At 39.6% G+C, this 23,001-nt stretch overlaps 1 protein-coding gene across 17 annotated transcripts in view; it reads right to left on the reverse strand.

Annotated features, from left to right (window-relative positions):
- The window catches only part of EPS8 (EGFR pathway substrate 8, signaling adaptor), a 199,669-nt gene that overhangs the window by 161,965 nt on the left and 14,703 nt on the right, over positions 1-23,001 (reverse strand). For 3 of the 17 annotated variants that reach the window (XM_065567457.1, XM_024101990.3, XM_065567566.1), the window contains exon 2: positions 20,467-20,504. The exons of 11 other annotated variants lie outside the window; for them this stretch is intronic. The gene's annotated coding sequence lies outside the window, so the exon portion shown is untranslated. Of the gene's footprint in view, positions 1-4,959; positions 5,333-6,033; positions 6,078-20,466; positions 20,505-21,569; positions 21,649-23,001 lie in introns of those variants that run through there. 3 more of the 17 variants (XM_065567524.1, XM_065567536.1, XM_065567541.1) reach the window with 3 other exon arrangements.

The raw sequence follows: 23,001 nt of genomic DNA on the forward strand, positions 1-23,001 counted from the left end.
GCTAGAGAGATTAAACGGGCACAAAGATAAACCCTTAGAGCTACTTGGATTTAAATTGGAGGAAGAAGAAAGTTGTTTTTATTTTTATAAACACATTCTCACAAATCATTCTGTCATTGTAATAAGCATGTCTCCTTTCATCTCACTTCAAAGGGGCTAAGGCAGAGATTCATTCATATTCTGCATGTATCTGCTTCTATCACACTCTGGCAACTATACTTCCTGCATACAGGAATTCATTCCCCAAGGTGTGGAATTCCCTCATCTCCCATTGTAAAAATGGCTCAATCCCGCTCCGACTGAAGTTGAGGACATTCAAATAATCAGTCCCAGAGTCGCTATAAAACACCATTCAGGAGCTCCCTCTAACTGGCAGATAGGAATACATTATCAGAAAAGCACTAGATACTTCTTCCTATTTGGTTAGCTGAAAGTCACACAGCACATGCTTCATTCCCCATGCTTATCAATAATTCCAGAAGCTAATGCTAAATTCCTCACACCTGGGGGTTAGCCAATATGAACAGATGAAATACATTTTTCCCATTATTCCTTATGGCAGCGAACCAACCACACACAAAAATGTAAACAGAAGTTGTGAAGCTGATCAAAAAGCTTGCTACAAAACAAGATGATCAGATTAAGGAAGAATCGCCACTGTTAATATCTTCCATTTGCGCCGCTTTTTCATATCCATTCACCCCAACACAGTATGCAAATCATACATACAGGAATCAGTTCTTCTACGCCACTGAAGTACAAAGTCACAGCTATTTCACACTATACAACAAATCCTCATCACCCAGTTCTTGTACAGAACTTTTCATCAGTAGATCTCAAAGCACTTCACAAAAGGTGATCTTAGCGATATTTGAGTGATATTTATGCAACTATCAGAGGGGTAGCCGTGTTAGTCTGAATCTGTAAAAAGCAACAGAGGGTCCTGTGGCACCTTTGAGACTAACAGAAGTACTGGGAGCATAAGCTTTCGTGGGTAAGAACCTCACTTCTTCAGTTGCAAGAAGTGAGGTTCTTACCCACGAAAGCTTATGCTCCCAGTACTTCTGTTAGTCTCAAAGGTGCCACAGGACCCTCTGTTGATTTATGCAACTGAAACTACAGGGGGATTTATGTAGACAAAAGGTAATTATTCAAGCCAGAATTTATCCAGGGAACTTGTGAAAACACTTACTCTTGCAAAAAAAAAAAAAAAAAAAGTCCAAGAGATATTTTAAAGCAAGCTACCTCCAAAGAGCACAGAATACTCATGACCATGATGTCTGTATTGATTCTGTAAAAAGGGGCAAGAACGGCTTCTAATTAACTGCTCAATATCACTTCCGGAAGCAACCTGGGTTTTCCTTGGTTTGGCTCTCATCCAAATACTGACCAGGCTTAGCCATCCTTATATTGTAAGACATGACATCCTACCATATTGGCATGGCCATGTCCTGAAAAATTATCCACTCATCTATGGTGAATAGGAAACATTGTCATCTGAGCTTATCCGGTGCCCTTGCTGTTGTATCAAATTGACAAGAATCCGGTCTTTTTCACTGATGTCTGCCCATATAGTTCTAAGCAGCAATAGCTGACTAATTTCTTACACATTTCAGTCTACTGCTACTCTCGAAAAACCTGTGTAGTGATCAAGAAAGCAAAGATCAGCAGCAGTGTGTGTGGTTGAAGGGGCTTAAATATACATTCTCAAAGAAAACTACAAACATTTTAATCTTAGTTTCCTTAGTATGACTGCTCCTAAATGAAAAAATCAGGGGTAATACATGGATCCTAATGAACACCTAGTTATCTTCTGTTCAACTTTTCCCTTCCCTTGCACAGTACTGAGGGGAAATCTACAGGGAGAGGCTTCCTGTGTGTAGTTTTGGGAAGGTCAGACTAGGGATGAGCTGAATTCCCAGCTGAGGTCATTTTGCTGCCTATGTTAATGCAAAGTAAACTACATCATTAAGCAAAAACTAGCGCTTGAGCAACAGACCCTACTAGGTGATTTTTTTGGCGGGGAGGGGGAGACAGCTTTTTCCTACCAGTTTTAGACAGAACTTTTCTTTACCCTTTCACAAATGACAATTGATATTTACAAGTGGCATGCTTTGTTACTATTTTAGATTCCTATGAATAGCTTGAAAAGTAATTTTGTATTCATGGAAAGGACTATGCACATGAAGCAGATTTCTTTGCAATTTTAGAAAATCTGAAAAACAAAGGAGAGACAGAGACCTCTAAGTAAAATACAGAACATATATATCTTTTACAGCCGTGTTCCCCCAACTTTGGAAACCTTAACTCCCTCAATTAAGGAAAATGAAACCAACCACACTTACCTTTAAGTTCTGCCCAGTGTTGTTAAAGGCCCCACCCAAAATGAGGGGGCCAGTAGCCTGGGTAAAACTTCACAATGTGATATTTCTCTTTCCTTACCTGTTTTGATGAGCAGTATAATACTTAATGCTGGTATTTAAAATATTTTTAGCATCTGAGTTAGTACCCACTGAAATGAATATGGCAATTTAAACCTCAGAGCTATTCATATTCATTTTTTTTTTTTTGCGTGCAGAAGGCCAGAAAGAACAATTAGACCATCTAGTCTGACTTCCTGTATATCAAAGGCCATTAAATTTCACCAAGATACCCCTGTATTTATCCCAATAATGTGTATTTGGCTAAAGCATACATCTTCCAATCTTGATCTGAAGATGTCACCAGATGGAGAATCTTCCACTTCCTTTTGTCATTTGTTCCAATGGTTAAATCACCATCACTGTTAAAAATTGTGCTTAATGAGAATCTGCCAGGCTTCACCTTCCAGCCATTAGTTCTTGTTAGGCCTTTCTCGAGTAGATTATACAAGAGGTCAGACTAGGTGGGGGTCTCCACTTCTTGAACTGAATGACTAAGTCTGCTAGCAGTGGTGGACTGAAAATTCTGTATGTGGCCTATTCACTAGAGGGGGACATGGTGCCAGAGTAGACTAGCACAGGTTACACAATAATAGAAAATATAACCAATTTCTTCAAAAATATTTCTGTGCTTACTGCTACACTATTTATATTTGATACATTTAAAAAAGTGTTTTTTGTGCCCTCCCCGCCATTATGAGAGAAAGTTTTAAAAGTTTCACAGAATAGGCCTATTCTACTACACTACACAATGCAATGTAACCTCCAGAAATACTATAAATGGGGGTTTCCCAACTGATATCTGCAACCATATATCCTATTGTGCCACCTCTTACAACCTATATTATCCATCATCATTAACCATGTAAATTTTATAATGATCTTCCTGGACAGATGGTCTTGCAGGAAAATTACACACTCTCTCTCTAAAGAGACACGATCATCATCCAGGTAGTGGGGGGGAGGGATGAGTGGGGGGACATGCTTTAGGGATCCTATAAAGGTTTGACTGCCTTCTTTTAAAGTGACACATTCAACTTAAGTTGACTCTTGTAAAAGCAAGGTTTATAAAACTTGAGACCAATAGAAATGTTGGTCTCAAAAAAATCACAAAGGAGTAAAGAACACACAAAATGTAAGAACTTTCAGGAAGTGAAAGAAACAGCTGGAAACCATCACACAAAATGTCTCACCTGAAGGTGATGTAAACAGCCTGCAGAAAGATTATGTTCTACAAAAGTATCATTTTAATGTGCTGCTGCTGCTTTCACATTGCAAAAGAGTTACTAAATGACCAGCAGAAAGTATCACCAGGAACTAGGGAGGGAAATTATGTTTTTTCTTTCAAAGTCAAGGAAAGGAAAGTGATAGAAGGGCAATTAAAGGTGCATTGTCAACCTCGCTTTTATGCTGAAACATAAATTTTGTGTTACTAACAACTCCATAGCTTAAGAATGATTTTTAAAGAGCTTATTTATCACTATTTCCTTGTTTATTTTTCCCATATCTCCCAGTGTGAACATGAAGTCAGTTTCACTTTCCAGTTCTCAACATTCCCATGTTTGTGTTTCAATTAGAGACCCTACAGGGAGCAGCTTTATTTGTTTATTCACTTCATGATTTTTTTTAAAAGTTTGTTTTAAAAAAGATTTGTGGAAACATTTCCATTGGTCTCAAGTTTTATAAACCTTGTTTTTACAAGAGTCAACTTAGTTGAATGTGTCACTTTAAAAGAAGGCAGTCAAACCTTTACAGGATCCCTAAAGCACGCCCTCTCCCCGTCACACACACACTCTCTCTCTCTCTCACACACACACACCCCCACCCACACACCCCTACTACTTATATGGTGATCGTGTCCCTTTAGAGAGAGTGTTTGTAATTTTCCTGCAAGACCATCTCTCCATGAAAATCATTATAAAATTTACATGGTTAATGAAATAATACAGGTTGTAAGAAGAAGTGGCACAATAGGATATTGATACATCCTGAAGATAATACCTACATAATTTCCACCTGCATAAATCTTCTACACAGTCACAGGAGACGAGATAAAAAGGTTGTCGCCATCTTAATAATCCTATTGTCTCTCCACGCTCTTTGGGAAGTACTGATGGATTAAAAAGCAGATTCCCATGTGAAGGGCTCGTGCAAGACTGAGGGAGGGTATGTATGATGGAGGTAACTGTGACTGTGTTGAGAGGTGTCTTGTCAATTCATTCTTTAAGGAAGGTTTCCCTGGCACTGCTGTCATTCTCAGGCACACCAGCAGCAGCAGTCCCGAAAGAGTCCTTCAGATGGCAATGCCTTGGTGAACAGAAGCACTAGAATTCTATCCTCCAAGAAACCCTCTTCATCACATGCCCCTGGTCCCCCAGCCTCACTTACCCTCCAATATCTTCTGCACAGCCCAGACACCACCCCCCAACCACCCCCACACAAATGCAACTCCCTTTTCTAACAACTGGTTCACAGGAGTGGCCGCTAGCCTGTGTCGAACAGCAGCACCATCACTCTCCTTGCTGTAGAGAGCTCTCACCTCTATAAATTTGCCTGTTCACCAGGAGAAAAAGCAGGTGTTGCACTTCAGCTCTTCAGGAGTGGAGCAGATGAACCGATGAGCATAGAGACAGCAAAACACAACAGTCATCCTTTTGTTTCTTTGTAATCATCATCAGTGGGAGTTTAGGAAGAGTCAGGCTGCATTTCGTCTGTAAACACCTACAGAAACTAGCTTTTCTCTCTGTAGCATAGAAGTAGCATGTTGAAAACTGACGAATATTAACGTACTGTAATCCTAGTCTGATTACCAATACTGAGAAAGATGTTCCAGCCAGTCTTCCCACTGCACTCTGGGAAGTTCTCTGGTTGCGGTTGCTGTTCAGATACTGCTTCCCAGAAGATGATGAAAGCTATTTAAAACCAACTGCTGTTCATTATTGTTACAAAACATTTAAGTAGTGCAGCACATTTACATCATAATTCAAAAACAGATTTAAAAATTTCTTGTTTCACTGTTTAAGACAGAAAACATACAAAAGCAACCCTTCGGGAAAATAAGGGTCTGGAAAAGGAGAAGGAAAAAAGGGATCAATTGCTTAAAAAGATGGGTTTGGAAAAGAAATGTGAAGGAGGGGCAAGCTGCTAGATAGATGAGGAAAGGGAAACTATTAGGGCTATCGATTAATCAGAGTTAACTCACGCGATTAACTCAAAAATATTAATCACAATTAAAAACATTTATCACACTTTTCATCGTGCTGGTAAACAATAAAATACCAATTGAAATTTAATAAATATTTTTGGATGTTTTTCTACATTTTCAAATATATTGATTTCAATTATAACACATAATACGAAGTGTACAGTGCTCACTTTATATTATTTTTATTACAAATATTTGCACTGTAAAAATGATGAACAGTATTTTTTCATTTCACCTCATATAAGTACTGAAGTTCAATCTCTGTTGTGAAAGTACAATTTACAAACGTAGATTTTTTGTTAGATAACTGCACTCAAAAAACAAAACAATGTAAAACTTTAGAGCCTACAAGCCCACTCAGTCCTACTTCTTGTTCAACCAATTGCTAAGACAAACAAGTTTGTTTACCTTTATGGGAGATGCTGCTGCCGGCTTCTTATTTACAATGTCACCTGAAAGTGAGAACAGGCGTTTGCATATCACTTTTGTAGTCGGCTTTGCAAGGTATTTATGTGCCAGATATGCTAAACATTCCTATGCCCCCTCATGCTTCCATGCTGATCATGCTTGTTAAAAACATAATGCATTTATTTAATTTGTGACTCAACTCTATGGGGGAGAATTGTATGTCTCCTGGTCTGTTTTATCCGCATTCTTCCATATATTTCATGTTATAGCAGTCTCGGATGATGACCCAGCACATGTTGTTCGTTTTAAGAACACTTTCGCTGCAGATATGACACAACACAAAGAAGGTACCGATATGAGATTTCTAAAGATAGCTACAGCACTCAACCCAAGGTTTAAGAATCTGAAGTGCCTTCCAAAATCTGAGAGGGATGAGGTGTGGAGCATGCGTTCAGAAGTCTTAAAAGAGCAACACTCCGATGCAGAAACTACAGCACTGAACCACCAAAGAAGAAAATCAACCTTCTGCTGGTGGTATCTGACTCAGATGATGAAAATGAACATGCGTCGGTCTGCTCTGCTTTGGATCGTTATCAAGCAGAACCCATCATCGACATGGGCACATGTCCTTTGGAAGAGTGGTTGAAGCATGAAGGGACATATGAATCTTTAGCACATCTGGCACGTAAATATCTTGCGATGCCAGCTACAACAATGCCATGCAAACGTCTGTTGTCACTTTCAGGTGACACTGTAAACAAGAAACAGGCAGCATTATCTCCTGCAAATGTAAACAAACTTGTACAGCCAATCGCTTAGACAAACAAGAAGTAGGACTGAGTGGACTTGTAGGCTCTAAAGTTTTACATTAACTACACTCAAAAATAAAACATTTTTGTACATAATTCTATATTTGTCAGTTCAACTTTCATGATGAAGAGATTTCACTAAAGTACTTGTATTAGGTGAATTAAAAACAATTTCTTTTCTCTTTTACTGTGCAAATACTTGTAATTAAAAATAATAATATAAAGTGAGCACTGTACACTTTGTATTCTGTGTGGTAACTGAATCAATATATTTGAAAATGTAGAAAACATCCAAAAATATTTAAAGAATAATAGGATACCATTTATTTAACAGTGCGATTAATCGCACGATTAATCACGATTTTTTTAATTGCTTGACAGCCCCAGAAACTATTTCAGGCACGAGATTAATTACTGCAGATTTTTTTATCAGACTATAAATTAGTGCATAAGTATCTGTGCTTAATAGTTTTGACCATGCCCTAGTTTGCTAACCACAATGCAAAGTTATTTGACCACAGTGCTTAATCCTTGGAAGTCATGCAGATACAGCGATGATACAGGCGAGTCTCATCTTACGCGGGGGTTCCGTTGCACGGTTATCGTGTAAAGCGAAAACCACGTATAGTCAAAATTACATTGAGTTGAATGGTGGGCGGAATCGCCCACACTACAGGTATAGTATTAAAATTGTTATTTTTCTCTTTTTTTTTGGTTTTTGCCGACCGCGTAAAGCTGAAATCACGCATGTTAAATGCGCATAAGATGTGACAGACCTGCATAGTTAAAACACAACCACTGCACCACAGTTGAGGCAAGTCATGAACCTTTACTTTACATCAAAGTAAAGAAAAATAGAGGTTGGCCTGCCCTTGAAAATGACTTCTTCAGGCACAAGTTCATGGGCTAGAGTAATGGGGTAGAAATTAAGCATTAACTCTACTTTCCTATATTTGGGGGGGGGGGGGGAAATTCCTAGCACATCATGGGCACCACAATAATAGAAATTATTTTAAGTATGTGTTATTGTTGCTACAAACTAACTTGTAGTCTCAGTAATTTAATCTTAGTAGCTAAAGAGTAGGTATTTTTATAGTGAGATAATCAAAAAGGTAATTCCAAACTGTATCAATACTTCTTTCATGAAATATTTATTTAAAGCAGAACGAGAAAGTGCAACATGACCTTTGAATCATCTAAATCTTTTATTAAACTCGTACATCAATTTTGTTACTCTGTTTTAGCCACTCAACCACATCAGTTCAGATTGTTTATGTTCAATAATAAAACAGTCGTTTTTAATCAGTAGTTACTAATGTGTCCCAAAGAATCGTGTTTAACCACGTTATAAAATTATACGAACTTCACAGGGTCCAGATTTTCAGGTTATCTTCAGACTTTTTTAAAGAATATTTACTATCTTTGCTTGTAAAAGTATCCTGGATTAGAATCATTTAAATCTGATCGTGGACGGGATAGACTAGATTTAAGCAAGATAGCTCCCTAGAGTATGTTTTCCAGCACCTTGTCAATTCTAATGTTGAAGGTCAATGCAACAGAATTTCCGCTCTCAATCTAGGCAATCTGTTGTGTAACCCAATAGCTCCACTCACTTAAGAAAATCTGTGGCATAGTAGTCGATGTCTGATACATCATGGATATTACAGTACCTCATCAACTTGTCTCTCTAGTATCCTGGGACCAACATGGCTACAACAGTACTGCAACCACACATTATCATCATCATGTTTGACCGCTTTTATTAATGGGTTAGCAGAACTGAAAACATCCTAAAGCTTTGTTGCAGGTTAATACTGCTGCAGCAGGGGAAAAGGTATGTGTTATGGAGCTCACCTCAATGTAGTGGTGTGCTCTTTAGCAACAGGGGCATAATGGATCATTCCTTTCTTTTAAAGCATTAAGCCAGGCAAACTGCAGTGTTTAATATGACACTCACGTATTGACCATATAAATCATACAGATTAAAAAGAGATTACAAAATTAAAAAAAAAAAAATACAATTTCCCTTTCTCTAGAGCAGTGGTTCTCAACCCACAGCCTGCAGGCTGCTTGCAGCCCAATCAGCACAGAGCTGCAGCCCATGTGACATCCTCAGGACCATACAACTAGTATGCTGTTCGTCCATTGTTATCGATGAAGACCTCAACAACTCATTCTTTTGATGACCGGGCTCTGTGCGTCCAAAGATGACTGATCAGTCCGATTCGGGTGTGGAACGTCCTGTCACACGTCAGGCAGACATGTAATGGCACTGTCGATTTACTAGCAGCTCTGGACTTGCGCAGCTCACGCTTTTTTTCAGCCTCAGCAATACGCCTCGCCTCAGAGGTATTACTGCCTGTGTGAATGAGGCTGCGCCATGCTGGACAGTTCAGTTCGAAGGTTTCACATGTGGCGGTGTTGATCTCAAAGGATTTCAAAGAAGTCTTCAGCATGTCCTTGAACCGCTTCTTTTGTCCTCCATGGGAGCGCTTTCCCTGAGTGAGTTCTCCGTAGAAAAGCTGTTTAGGAATGCGTTCGTCTGACATTCTCACAACATGTCCAGCCCACCTGGTCTGGGCTCTCATCAGCAATGCGTAAACTGATGTCAGACTGGCTCCAGTAAGGACATCAGTATCAGGCACTTTCTCCTGCCATCTGATCTTTAGAAGTCTGCACTCCTTAAGGAGAATATTTTTACAAAAAACAAACGTTTATTTATGGGAGTCCTGGGACAAGCTAAAGGACTAAAATGTGAACTAGCTATACTTCTCTGCAAACAACTAATAGAATACTAGCTAAATTCACAGTGAAAAGATTCTTTATTTTCAAAACCATTAATATGTATCTTTCTGTATAACAGATTACTGTGTGAAGTGAAGCATTGCTTAATCCATTACACTAAATATTGCCTCAGGATCTCAACCAATCATGAGATGGCAGGGCTACATGCCAATTTACTCCATTATCCCAGAAAAATTACATTTACCAGGATCTCCACATTCCAACCGTCTCTGTAAGAAATAAACTTAAATGCACATAGGACTGCCAACTTTGGTTGGATGAATTCCTGGAGATTTCATCACGACATAATCTTTAATTAAAGATTAATCTTTAATTCCTGGAGACTCCAGGACAATCCTGGAGGGCTGGCAACCGTAAATGCACATAGTCCCTCTTCAAGCACAGTAGTCAGTTGAAGACACAGGTAACGTCTGCATAGCATATCTTATTTCAGAAGATACATTCGGTCTAGAGTGACCAAATACATGAATACTTGGCCTTAATAGCTAAATTTATTCATACAAAAAGTAATCATGTAAATATTTACTTAGTAGTGACCTGGCCAATTAGTTTCACCGGCTCACCTAGTATAAGTGGTGGCATTAAAACATTCCCTATGGTCAGCAAAGCAAACAGCAGCAGCATAGATTCTCTCCATGCAGCAAAGTTGGTCTTAAAGAAAATATATTTACAGAAATTAGAATTTAAGTGGTTGACTCACAAGGGCCATTCTATGCAAGCATTGGGGGAGGGGGAGAGAATCTTTCATATTTGCACAACCAGTGGTGCGGCTTCACGGGTTTTGGCAATGGTGGGAGTGTTACTGAAAATGGGGGACAAAAAACACTGGTTCACTGTGTTGTCATACCAAGGGCTGTGCTTTCTCTCCCATTCGTGCTCCACTGCTGTTTCTGACACCAGTGTTATGGAATTAAATGGAAATGCTATAAAACTTAAATGATATCTAGTTTCAAAAAAGTCTCTAGAGTGCAAAAATCTAATACAGAAAACTAGAATAAGCAGCACCAATTTCATTTTTCTGCTACTTTGTCTGCAAACTCCCCTCTTCCCCCACATGGGAAAATGAGCACACTATTTAATCACCAATTATCCTGTAGTTAGTAAAAATACTTTGCACAGATGTACTGTACTGAGGGAGATGTAACAGTTCTTGCCATTAAAAAATACAGGAACTGTTTGGCACTATCAATTGGTCCATGCAAATCTTGCTAGAAATAGCATGGGGAAAAAAATCAATCTGCAATTAGGAGACCAGAAACTGAAACCCCTATTCCCCACCCCAAATATACAATTTGGCATGTAGACGGAAACTGGTCACACACAACAGTTTGCAGATGGTGTTAAACCCTTTAGTTCAATTGTAAAAAAAATCAATAATTCAATGCAGCTGGAAACTGATAAACTGAACCTGTTTTCCATGAAATAGGACAGGGATTGTCATTTACTCTGTACAGTGCTGTAGGGTCCCAAACTAACTGGCCCCCAGGTGTTACCGCAATATTAATGTTGTATTATCATCTAAAATAAAACTAGCAACATCTTAAACACCTAAAACATAAAGGGAGACAGTAGTTGTCATGATCTTGTGCATGGAAGACACTAGCCTCTTTTAGATCACAGCTACATAATAAATGCAAAATGGAAGGAGGGAATTACTTTAATTAATCAGATGCAGTAGGAGGATTAATATATTTGGGTTATAACAACTTACTCCCTTCAATAAGATTTCTTCTTTCCCACCCCCACCCCTTTTTTTTTTTCTTAAAGTAACCAGTTCGCTCCTTCTGTTTCTATTCAATTATTTGTGTGGAACTTGACAAAACAAAAGAAGAACATTAAAGAACTAATTTATCAGTTGCAGCCCACAGTAAAATGAGGCATGAGCGTGGGGTTCTGACTACAGACCGACAAGGCCTAACCTCCAGAGAGCAAGCTGGGAAGGGACCTTTAGTCATCAGATACTTAGGGACGGAGGTGATGCCACCTGTCAGTACCTAGGGAAGGAAGTGATACCATGAAATGGCACTAGGGTGACCAGATGTCCCAATTTTATAGGGACAGTCCGGATTTTTTGGGTCTTTTTCTTATATAAGCTCCTATTACCCCTCACCCCTGTCCTGATTTTTCACATTTGCTGTCTGGTCATCTTAAATGGCACAGAACAGCAGGAGGGAGACAGAGGATCTGCAGCTAGCTGTTTTTTGTTTTTTTGTGGGGGGGGGGGGGAGGGGTTGAGAGGCACAATAGAGAAGGAAGTGCCTTCCCCTAAAACAGCAGCTAGACTTTTCCCAGATGTTACCTCCTTATCCTCCTAGCTGTAGTTCTTTAGAGCCCTGGCTCAGCTATTTACTTGCTGAAGGCTACAGCGTGCGGTTCTGACTTCCTCCTCTCCTAATGGGCATCTGGTGTAGGAAAAAAAAAAAAACTGCTGGGGAGTTGCATGATTCTCCACTAAGGAAAGGAAGAGCTGAGCAAGATCTTACTGCTCAAAGCCAGCCTCAGCAGAATAAGGTGGCAAAACCTGGCAGCAATCCAAGATCCGCTCACATGTGAGGAAAAAAATTCCCCCATTCCCATACAGCTCTTCAGAGGCAGCTGCAACTCGCTCAGGATAAACTCCCTTCCCAAGTGGTCAGACTTTAAGGGTTAACTCTCTCCCACTGCTACTTCCCTGGAGGAGGAGAGAAGAAACTGGTCTCTTTCCAGGGGCATAGTCACAGCCTGGTACTTGATACTGCTTTGAGGAGTTAGTCAGATGTCAAAGCTGTGGCTCCACTCCCTGATTCAACCAGAAAGTGGAGGGAAGGGTTGTATGTTGGGGAACGAGGGGTGGAGTAAATTATTGTTTCAATACACCTAACTGGGCATTTCTTCTAGTTAGTATTTAAAATATTTTACAGTTTTAATGCAATTTGAAGAGAGCTCCCCACGCTTTAAAGGAACTGGAAAGCTAGATGCAATATGCCTGCCTAAGGCAAGTCCCAAGTGGAAAATATTATGATGATTGACAGCACAACTTTCCTCTCAGGGACTCCTGAGCACTATGTTGCTTTAACTGTGAGAGCAAGAGGTACAGAAGGGCATGAACATGACATTGCTCACCTAGGCTTTATTTTACAGGTACTTGGGTCAAAGCTATTAAATCTGGGTGAAGCAGGGAAGTGCTTCCTACTCATGGACCCCTCTTTCTGTGGGTCAGGAAAGGACTCAGCACAGAGAAGCATTCAAAAAAGCAAGGCTCTCAGCCAACTGGTCAGGCTGTCGCCTCTGCCATCATGGAGTAAAGGAGACTTTCCACCGGAAGGGTAAGCCAAGCCTGTGATGCTGCATTTCTCTGTTGCACAAAACCAGAGCCCTACTTAACATTTTTTCCCCACAACAACCAATCATATCACATTTAATTTACTATCAATACTTATGTAGATTAATTACCTGCAGCAATACAACCGTGGGTTGTGCTCTTAACAGATCTCCAGCTAAAGCAAGATCAGATCTGGTCAATATGGGACAAGAGACCTCCAAGGAAAGCCCGGGATACTGTATGAAAATCAGCATTGGTGTTTTAATCAGTGACCCTTTTCTGTTTGTGTCTGAGTCAATGTACTGTGAAGGTGAAATGCACTGAGCTACAGAAGGTGCTATCTTTTGGAAATTATTTAAGTGAACCCCTGGCCACTTGCTATAATTTAGATTTGGGGTCGGGGAGTGAAGTACAGGTGCCCCAACCAAACTTCACCTAGGACATTTACATTCAGCCTTTTAAAAATTCCTCATTCATTTTCTAGTTGATGCAGCATTTTCAATCACTTCCCATCCAAAACTGATGTGTAAGGCTTCTGTGATCTGTTCAGAGCCAATTCATTCCACTGATGGAGGAAACGGATTTGTATGTGTGTATGTCTATAAAGAGTTTTAGTATCCATTGGGATGAAAGGAGCTATATAAACGCAAGAGATTAGTGTTATCGCTGCAAACAGGAAAAAAAAGCTGTGCAAACTATGACCAAATGACTGAGGTTTAAAAGAATAATCTTCCTGGAAAAGGAAAAACCTGGTTAATTTTAAGACCCTCTAAAATTCCCTATTCCTCCTAGAAGATCCATCTGTCAAGACAGGAACAGACAGCTTCTGAACTGGGTGGATCAGAGGTTAGCAGGATTATAATTTTACTTTAAAAAGGTACATAGTTAAACAGATGGTAGCAGTTCTTAAATTCATTATCAAAAGGAGTAAATGTATTGCAGGGAGACAGTGCAGTTCCCACAATGATCCATTAATAACCTCAAGCTTGACCCAGCAATTGCTATCTCCTTTAGAGATAAAAGGGTAGGTCACTATCTGATTCTTTCCTAGCTGTCATCGTTTCAAACCAGAGCATTACATTATTGCTGAGGTTTGATCTCTGTGTTCTAAGGGTCTAACAAGTATCAGATCATAACTCAAATAGCAGCAAATCGACAAGACAGAGGAATTTCAGAGTGTATGCTCTCCAACTATAGGCAACAAGACCATGTGCTAATTTAGGAATGAAGTGTCATCAACAGCTTTGAGTATTATAGCTTTTGTCAGATCAGTTTCACAGCCTTAAACATATTAACAATTCAGTTCAACTCACTACTCTCACTGCCTTGACCATTACAGACCGGCCAAAATGTTCCCACTCACATTGAAGAAGGAGCTCTGGGCTTGCACTTATGTATTTTAGAAAAAAAAAAATCTTGGCTCAAGGAATGCATTAAGATAAATATAAAGAAGTGGAAGTATAACTAACTGCCAAACACCAGACATGCTTCTGCATATTGCAGCCTTCCAGATGGCATCTCCTTTCATGGCAAATATAAAACTTCAGCTAGACAGTGAACTCTATGAAGTAAAAAAAATCTCCATTACTGTCTCTCATTCTCATCTTAACGCCCTTTTCCATTCACCGTATTATTTATTTGTGTTACAGTGGTGCCCATGGGTCCTAATTGGGATCAGAGCTCCAATGTGCCAGGTGCTGTACAAATGCACTGGAACACATGGTCCTTGCCCTGAACAGCTTACAGCTAAAGGTCTATGTTTTAAAGAATGGATTTTGGGTGCCTCCGATTTGTGTCCCAAACATCAAGATACCTTGAGAGAACTGAACACTCACCCTCTGAAAATCAGACTCGTTTGATGTGTCTCAATTTAGCTATCTCAAAACTGGCACTGAAAATCACTAGTCACTCTTGAAAATGTATGCTTAATTCCTTCTATAACATACCCTCCATCTGGAACTGCCTATTCCTTGTGTCCACTCACTCAATTCAAATCTGTCCTTCCTGAAATCCAAACAGGTAAATAATGCCACCAGCCCTTTTTAAACAGATTTAAATAACTTCTAAGCAAGGCACTGAGTACCCTTTGAATCTGGCCCTAAATTAAAGTCATTTTACAGCCTCCCAAATATTGTCTATTTAGACTGTAAATTACTCATGGACTATGTCTGCTTTCAATGTTGATAAGAACAAGGTACACGATCTGTGCTCAAATAAAAAATGGAAATTAATGGAGAAAATATACATTGCTTAATGCTAAAACTGAATAATGAGGCCCTAATTGTTTTTTTAAAAAGTATAGTAGCAAAAACTAAACCACCAACATAATGATTTTGCCTTCATTTTAAAATGCATATCTTAAAATGTTGATTTTTAGTTTAACTGAGATTTTATACTGTATGCCAAATGATTAGGGGAAAAAAAATGTTTTCAGACAAGTTATGAGCCAAAGGTGGAGGGGGGAAAAGGGTATATCGCAAAAATGGTTACACTTATGTGATTTCATAGCAGCATGGAATGTTCCAGAGAATCAAGATGATAACACAACAGGAACAGTTACAACATGCTGTCACCCACCTGAATCTAGCTAAACTTTGTAGAGATAACCCATTTCTGCGCATATGAAAAAGGCTAAATTGATAAGACATATTGATTTTTCTCTTAAAAAAAACAAAAAAACATTTTTAAAGCTGTTAACACTTTGTGTTGAGCACTCCATTCATCATTAAGATAATGATCTTTAAAAGGCCAATCCCATGTGAGGTGTGCCCTGAATTTGAGAACTGCAGCACAGCACATCTCTCAAGGCTTAGCCTTGATCATTTGGACAGTTAGAGATTACACTCACCAATTTCAATCCACCTGGGACCACAAGCTGAATCTGGGCACTTTAAATGAAAAGCCATATCCATTTCTAGTACTGATAAGTTTAAATTAGTAATGACAGCTTCTAGTCATATGGAAGCACGGGGATGTGGATAAAGGAGACTGACATTCAAGCCCGCCTTTCTCAAAACTGCTGTTAGTTTATTCAACATAAATCAACTGGTTAGAAAAAAAAACCACAAATCCACTTAGCTCAAGGACTTTGGTCTCATACTGTATGACTACACTGCGCTACACTACATCTGACTCAAGTCTGACCCTAAGCCCCTCTTCCATCCACACACAAATCAGTCTGACTCAGGTCAGTAAGCACTTGGGTTCCTAGGACCCTGCAAGGGAGGTTAGTCTGAGTCCAAGTCCTGGGTCCAAGCCTTGTCGTTTTGCTGTGTGGATGCAGCTCAAGCAGCGGACCCGAGCCAGAAGGTCTGTGTAGTGCAATGTGAATGCATTAGCATGACTGAAACACCCAGATCCCACAACTGTAAACCCAGGTTAACGATACAATGTGGACACAAGCACAGACTTGGAAACACCAAGTCTACAAACCTGGGTCCTAAAGACCATCGGGCCCCAACACGAGTGAGATCTCCAGGCACTACCACAATATAAATGTTAAATACTAACACTAACAGGTTCCCTGGAGTGGAGACCATGAAAAACAAAATGTTTTAGTGTGTGCGTCTGCGCAGGGGAAGGCGGGGGGGGAGGGGGGAAGGGTGGTGGTGGAAGGGAATTAGTGATTAACTTTCAATGTTAGATTGCATTCTCAAGGGTAATAACTAACTATCTTCACAAGGATCAGGGCTGGAATACACAAACAGAAAGAAAACACACTAGCTGCCAAAATCAAGGGGGCAGAACAGGGAGCCCTGAAAACTCTCTCTGCTCCCACCAATCACATACCGCAATGTGTATACAGATGGATTCTGCTACATTACCACAAGTCTGTCCTAGCCTATGTGCCCCTTCACCCACAACATTTCCCATTTTTTAAATCTTACATCAGTTACAACAGAACTAATCCAGCCACAAACACCTCCTCTTCGATCCTATTACTGAAAACACGAGGTCCAATTCCTAGTCCCTTTCAGGTCAGCTGGACTTTTGCAATTGACTTCAATGGGACTGATGTTTAGCTCAATAATACCTGTACCAGTGTTTAATTCTATTTTAAGACAACATTCAACAGTAACACCAAACATGACCTATTGAGTTTCATTAATTAGCTTTTGGAATTCTAAGTATCCAACCTTGCATGCTTTTATGCAAAGATGTAAAGTGATACATTCAGATCTCAGCTGTCTATAAAGCGGACAGCTCAGAAACCACAAAGAGGCTAATCCCCAAATTTAATTTGGCAGCATACAATAATTTTATAGCGTGTATTACTTGTCTGTAAGCACTAGTATCTTCTAAATTTCTAATCGTCCCCTGGTTTCTGTGGAATTGAATGCAGTAAAATCAACAGCAACCCATTTGAACTGAAATGTGAGTGTATTTTCAGTTTCTCTTTCATACATCTTCTAAAGAAGATGGGAAGCATTTTAAGAATTCGTAGTACTTTATACCCCCTGGTCATGTAAGAATTACTCTGTCTCATTGTCAGAAACCACCGATGAATATAAAGTGCAAGAGAGGGAGACTGCTAGTAGGTAGTTTAAGCCCCAGATTTTACAAAAATGTAACCTTAGTAGAAATGTTTTCATGCTTTCTTTGTTTAATTTAAAGAAAAACAGGCTGGTTGCTTGACTCCAAACATTGCTCTGTGGTGTTTGCAACTCAAACACTGCAGATATCGGTCTGTTTCTTATGTCCACACAATCAAAAGCCATCCTTAACAAGGGCAATGGTGGGGGATGGGGAGGAATAGCATAAATGGTGAAAAATATGTTTTTTAAAGTTACTTGAATCTTAATATAATCCAAGGTTCTATTAATAAATAAAACAAGGTTGGGGTTTATTTGTTTGGGTTTTTGTTGTTGTTTTGGACATAAAATTTTAGGCCCCAATCCCACAGATCTCTCTGCATGTGCTTAGCGCTAAGCACATTAGTCCCATTGACTTCAATTGAACAATGCGAGTAAAATTAAACACTGTAAACACCCACGTGCTTAATCCTAACAGTGGTCCTTTAAATAACAAAATTTACTTCAACACCATGCTTTGCCATTGTATTATAATGGTCATTTCCAACAAGACAGAAGATTATGTCCAATCACATACGGTCAGAGTCAGGCTCTCAAAGACAGGATACCAGTAACCACATTCTTTTAGTAAGCAATATTTCTGCTTCGCTACCATTGGGTGGGGGGGGGGGGGGGGGGAGAAATCTCTGAACTCCCTCCTAAGAGGCACAAACATTCTAATATGAATTTAGCTATATTAGAAGCTACATAATCTGGACTGCACATCACATTAACTGCACCATTGTTAAGAACACATTAACTGCACAGGAAACGTGTATATCACTAGATTTGTTTTCCCAGTGAGGAAACTAACACCAGGAGAGACCCAAAAGATAACTGCAGGAAACTTGAAAAACTGATTCATACTGAATTGATTGAATTATTTTCCTGAAAAAGAAGAGAGAGAAAAAGCTATGAAGGCAAAAAGCTCTGGAATTTTATTTTTTTCTGAGCACTGATCCAGGGAGTTTCCAGGAGGAAAATTTGTTCAAACAAACAGCAGAGATGGACTGAGAATACTAGTTAAATAAGCTCTCAGATCAGCAAGCACAAACCATCCTCCTAAGCTTCAAACATGCAACATTTGAAAGGTCATTTGCATCCTGGGAAGGAAAATGCATTGGCCCGTATTATTCTATGCAGAATGGTAGGAATAAACACTGCCCTAAAGCATTCCCTCAGCCTAGGAAGTGTAGAATGGACCCCTCCATGGGCAGATCTCCCTGCCTATGAGGAAGGTGTGTGCGTACAGGCAGGGAGGGGAGAGTACCACTTGTATCAGCACTATGTCCTCTCCCTTACACCCCAAAAGAAGTCCCTCCACCAAAGCTTTGTGAGGGAAAGGTCCCTGGGGTTTTGAGGCTAAGTAGGGACTGGGCACTCTGTGGCATATCCATACACCACCTGTGGACATCCAAGCTGCTATACTGTTGGAAGCAGCATCAATTCCCTGAGTCTTGTTTGTAGCTGCTACTGAGACACCACAGAGGACACCTAACCAAGTGCAAAAAAGCTCATGTTTCATCTGGCTTTAGCAGATGATGCCTCTATGCCTCTGCCCCTTCCCACAGCCTCCAGAGTCCATGAGGTCGGGAGGTCTCCAAACTACTAAATGATTCTCTCCTGGAGTCCCTGCCTCTCCAGCCCTTTTCATGGGTCTCTCCCATGGCAGGAGTGATCTGACTCAGCACTAGTTTGCACTTAGCTTTTTTTCCAACCAAGGACCTTAAAGCACTTTACAAACTACTTCAGCCTCAGAACATCCCAGCGAGATAGTGAAGCATAGACACACCCATTCTCAGTCTACCCCTTTGGATAAGTGATCTGTCCAAATTCATACAGTGAGTCGGGGCAGAGATAGAAGAGAACCCAGGATCCATAACTCCCAACCCCTCTACTCTCACCTGCTTTGATACTCCAAAGGGCATACGGGCTAAAGTCTGTGTGTCTGGACACAGCACACAGAACATTTTCTATGCTAATGAACAAAATAGCAGCAGGCAACATTGCCTCTCAGTGGGCCTACTTCTTTTCAAAATACTCAAACCCCTGAATCACCTAGACTTCACCAGTGCTTCTACTGAAAGTCTAACCTAGTGTGCCCAGAACACCAGAACAGTGAAAAGACGCAGGTGGGATAAAAGTAGTCCATTCTCCATTACAGGAAATAGAGAGAGAAGTGAAGAGGAGGAGAGGAAGAGACATCATCTGAACCACACTTATCTTGTTTTATATTTTTCAACATTGGCAAAAATTTTACTCTTTGGTGTATTTACCTTATTCCTATTTAATTAATATTGTCCCAACGAGCAACTGAAGTGTACCCAGCCAAATCTGACATATCTATACAAGTGTATCAATCACCTGTTTGGGTGTTTAACTGTTGAAACTTGCAGAGAAATTGAAACTTTAAGGCACAAATTTTTAACAATGAGCATGATTAACCACTGGAACCATCTCCTGATATCATCAAATCAAGATGGATGCCTTTCAGGAAGATATGCTAGTCAAACACAAATGATTGGGCTCATTGTAGGGGTAAATGGGAAAAAAAGCCCACACCGTTTTATGCAGGAGGTCATTCTGGCCTTACAATCTATGAAAGCTCTTTCACTGTTTTAAAAATAAACACTGTATTTAAATAATAAAGTTCTGTTTAACTTGCGCATTCATTACCTAGTACAACAGAGGTGTTATCATAATACAAATATTAAATAAGAAACCAAAAGAGAATTGTAGGTTCGAGTTATTCTATCCTTTTGGTTTTTTTGTCCCGCTGGGCCTATCTGTCTGAGCAAGAAGTTATACACCTTATGCTCTGCACTAACCAGGTGCATAGTTAAAGGGGAAAAAAGGCACAGCCTGGAGTCTGAATTTCCCTATTTTTCCCTACAGTCTCCAAAGTTTAAACACTTAATTCAAAGCCTATTAAATGTACAAGACTTACCGCTGTGTATGAGGAGGAAGGGAATACGGTTTACAGACCTGCCATGACAAAACAGAGTGCAGTTTTAGAGCATGTCAATACAAGGCTACGAGAGAGAGCCTGTCACACAAGCACTAGAAAACACCTTTCCGCCTACTGACTGGCTGATCACATGGCCACAGCTCAGACAGGGATCTGCATTCATTAAGGGGCTCAGTACATACATTATCCTTTTGTTACACTCCCAAATGCGAAGCCTAAAGAGACAGTAGAGGAAAGAATTGTCACATCAGAGGCAGCAGTTTTTCCTCAGATTCACCATCCCTTTGCTCGCCAGATAGATGCATACAGTCCAGCTCAGCAGACCCTCACTAATTCATATGAACAACTGGGAGGCCCACTGCAAATTACTTAATTTTGCAAGTTAGTGAATAAATGAACAATAAAAATGGCCTTATTTTCCTCATTCATTTCAACGCTGGCCATTTCATTTTATTTATGATTATACCTCATAACATACCAGCAAATATACTGTAGTATTTCCTGTAAAAATAATTATCTTCTAGTAATGCAAGACCTTGCTACAGCACTCCATTAATTCTTTGAAAGATGGGGAGAGATCCAATATTTTGTGCAAATGAGGGATTATCTGGGTTCCATCACACACACTACTTTAAAATTAGGCCCTTAGTATATGCAATGAATCAACATGAGTCTCTTATTAAAAAAACTGCATTTCATATTATACTTTGATATGAGGGACCCTTTGCACTTTGAAAGTTAGTTGTTGTCATGGAGCATAACATATAGAAATACAGCAAGAACACTAATATTCCTATCAATCTGAGCTACTACATGCTAGGAAAAAGAACCACCAGTCTTAAATAACTCTCAAAAAGCTACCGTTTGTTTATTTTTATTAACCCTGGTATAAGTGAAAGGTCACTAGTTCCTCACAGGAAAAAGAACAACTTACTGAATCACAGAAGGCTAAATGTCACCACTTAACATACGTTAACATGCTTCAAAGGCCATGCTAGCTGTGTTTCAAACCTCTCTGCATTCAACTCCCAGTTTTAACTAGGGTGGATTATAAAGATGCATAAGTGTATCACATCACACACCTCTATGTTCTTAGCTATTTTGATTTGGAAGTCAAATGGACTTCGCAGCTGTACAACCCATGCTTGATTTTAGAGGGACCTGCAAAAGAAAAAATAAATAGGTGTGTACGTTGTTTTGCTGCTTAATGACATTCAAAGGTGGCCTAAAAGTTTGTTTATATGAAGCAAAATAGGGATCAGAATGAATACTTTTTTCCCCCATTTCAAGTCAGCTTTCACAGAGATAGGATATCCCACCGTTCAGGCAATATAGGTTCAATCATGACTCCTGCAATCTACTAAAACACTAATCATTTGCCTATCTGTCAAAAGCACACCACAATGTAGGCCTGATCCAATGCCCATTGAAATCAATGGAAAGACTCCTATTGATGTCAATGAGCTATGGATCAGGTATTAAAATACAGTTAGTAACTGATCACTTGCTACAGTCACTCTCTACTGACATGGGCTATTAAATGGGGGGGAAAAATAAGTACAATAGAAGTTACTGGACATTCCTAACATAACACCCATATGAAAATCAATATCTCATAAATTGGCAATTAAGAACGTTGGAACAGGTTACCCAAAGTGTTCTGTTATTCAAAACCATTATATGCCCATCTTAATATTTACAACCAACGAAAGAGATCCACAAATCTCCCTCAAAGCCAAAATATTTTATGATCATTAATCCATTCCTAATATTCCAACAGAATAATATTGTAAAGTCTTGTAAAGTGACTGGATGGTCTTTTTCCCTATCAAATCCTCAGGATATATTTGTAAAAACAGATTAACCAAATTGTTCCTTTTGCTGTAATTACCTCATTCCCTCTTGTCCCCTTAGCATTCTTGAACAGAGATGGCTTGGGGAGACTGCAAGTAATTTACCAGAGTTCCACCACATTTTCATTCCTTTTAGTTTCAAATGTCACTGTTCCAATAGCACTGTTCAAAGCTGATAGCAAAGGAAAGGTTTTCTACATGAGCAAGAACTGCTAATCCAACCAATATTTCTGTAGCCTCAGGCTAGTTCTTTCTCTCTCTTATTTCACTACTTTAAAAAAAAAAAAAAAAAGCGGGATAGGAGGGGCCCACGATCTACCTTCAAGCCCATTGGAATCAATCTTCCTTTTCTCTTCCTTGCAATTTGGAAATCAGAGGCTTAAAGACAGTGTTCCCATCCTCCTTTTACAAGTTGTTTACATGTGATAAGAACTAGGATGTTAATAAAAATAGCTCAGCACCAAATCATGGATATTTCACAAATGCAAATCTAAAAAAACCCAAAGGCTAATATTTATGGATTACCATGTCTCTTTCCCCACATTTCCAACCACAGACTAACATTTCCAAAAAGGAAAAATAAACGTAGGGAAATAGCAAACATCCATCTCTTACATATCAATGTCATGAACACAACTGCCAGTGGCTGGCTTCCAATAAA

Source organism: Chrysemys picta, chromosome 1 (assembly GCF_011386835.1).
Source record: "Chrysemys picta bellii isolate R12L10 chromosome 1, ASM1138683v2, whole genome shotgun sequence".
Taxonomy (NCBI): domain Eukaryota; kingdom Metazoa; phylum Chordata; order Testudines; family Emydidae; genus Chrysemys; species Chrysemys picta.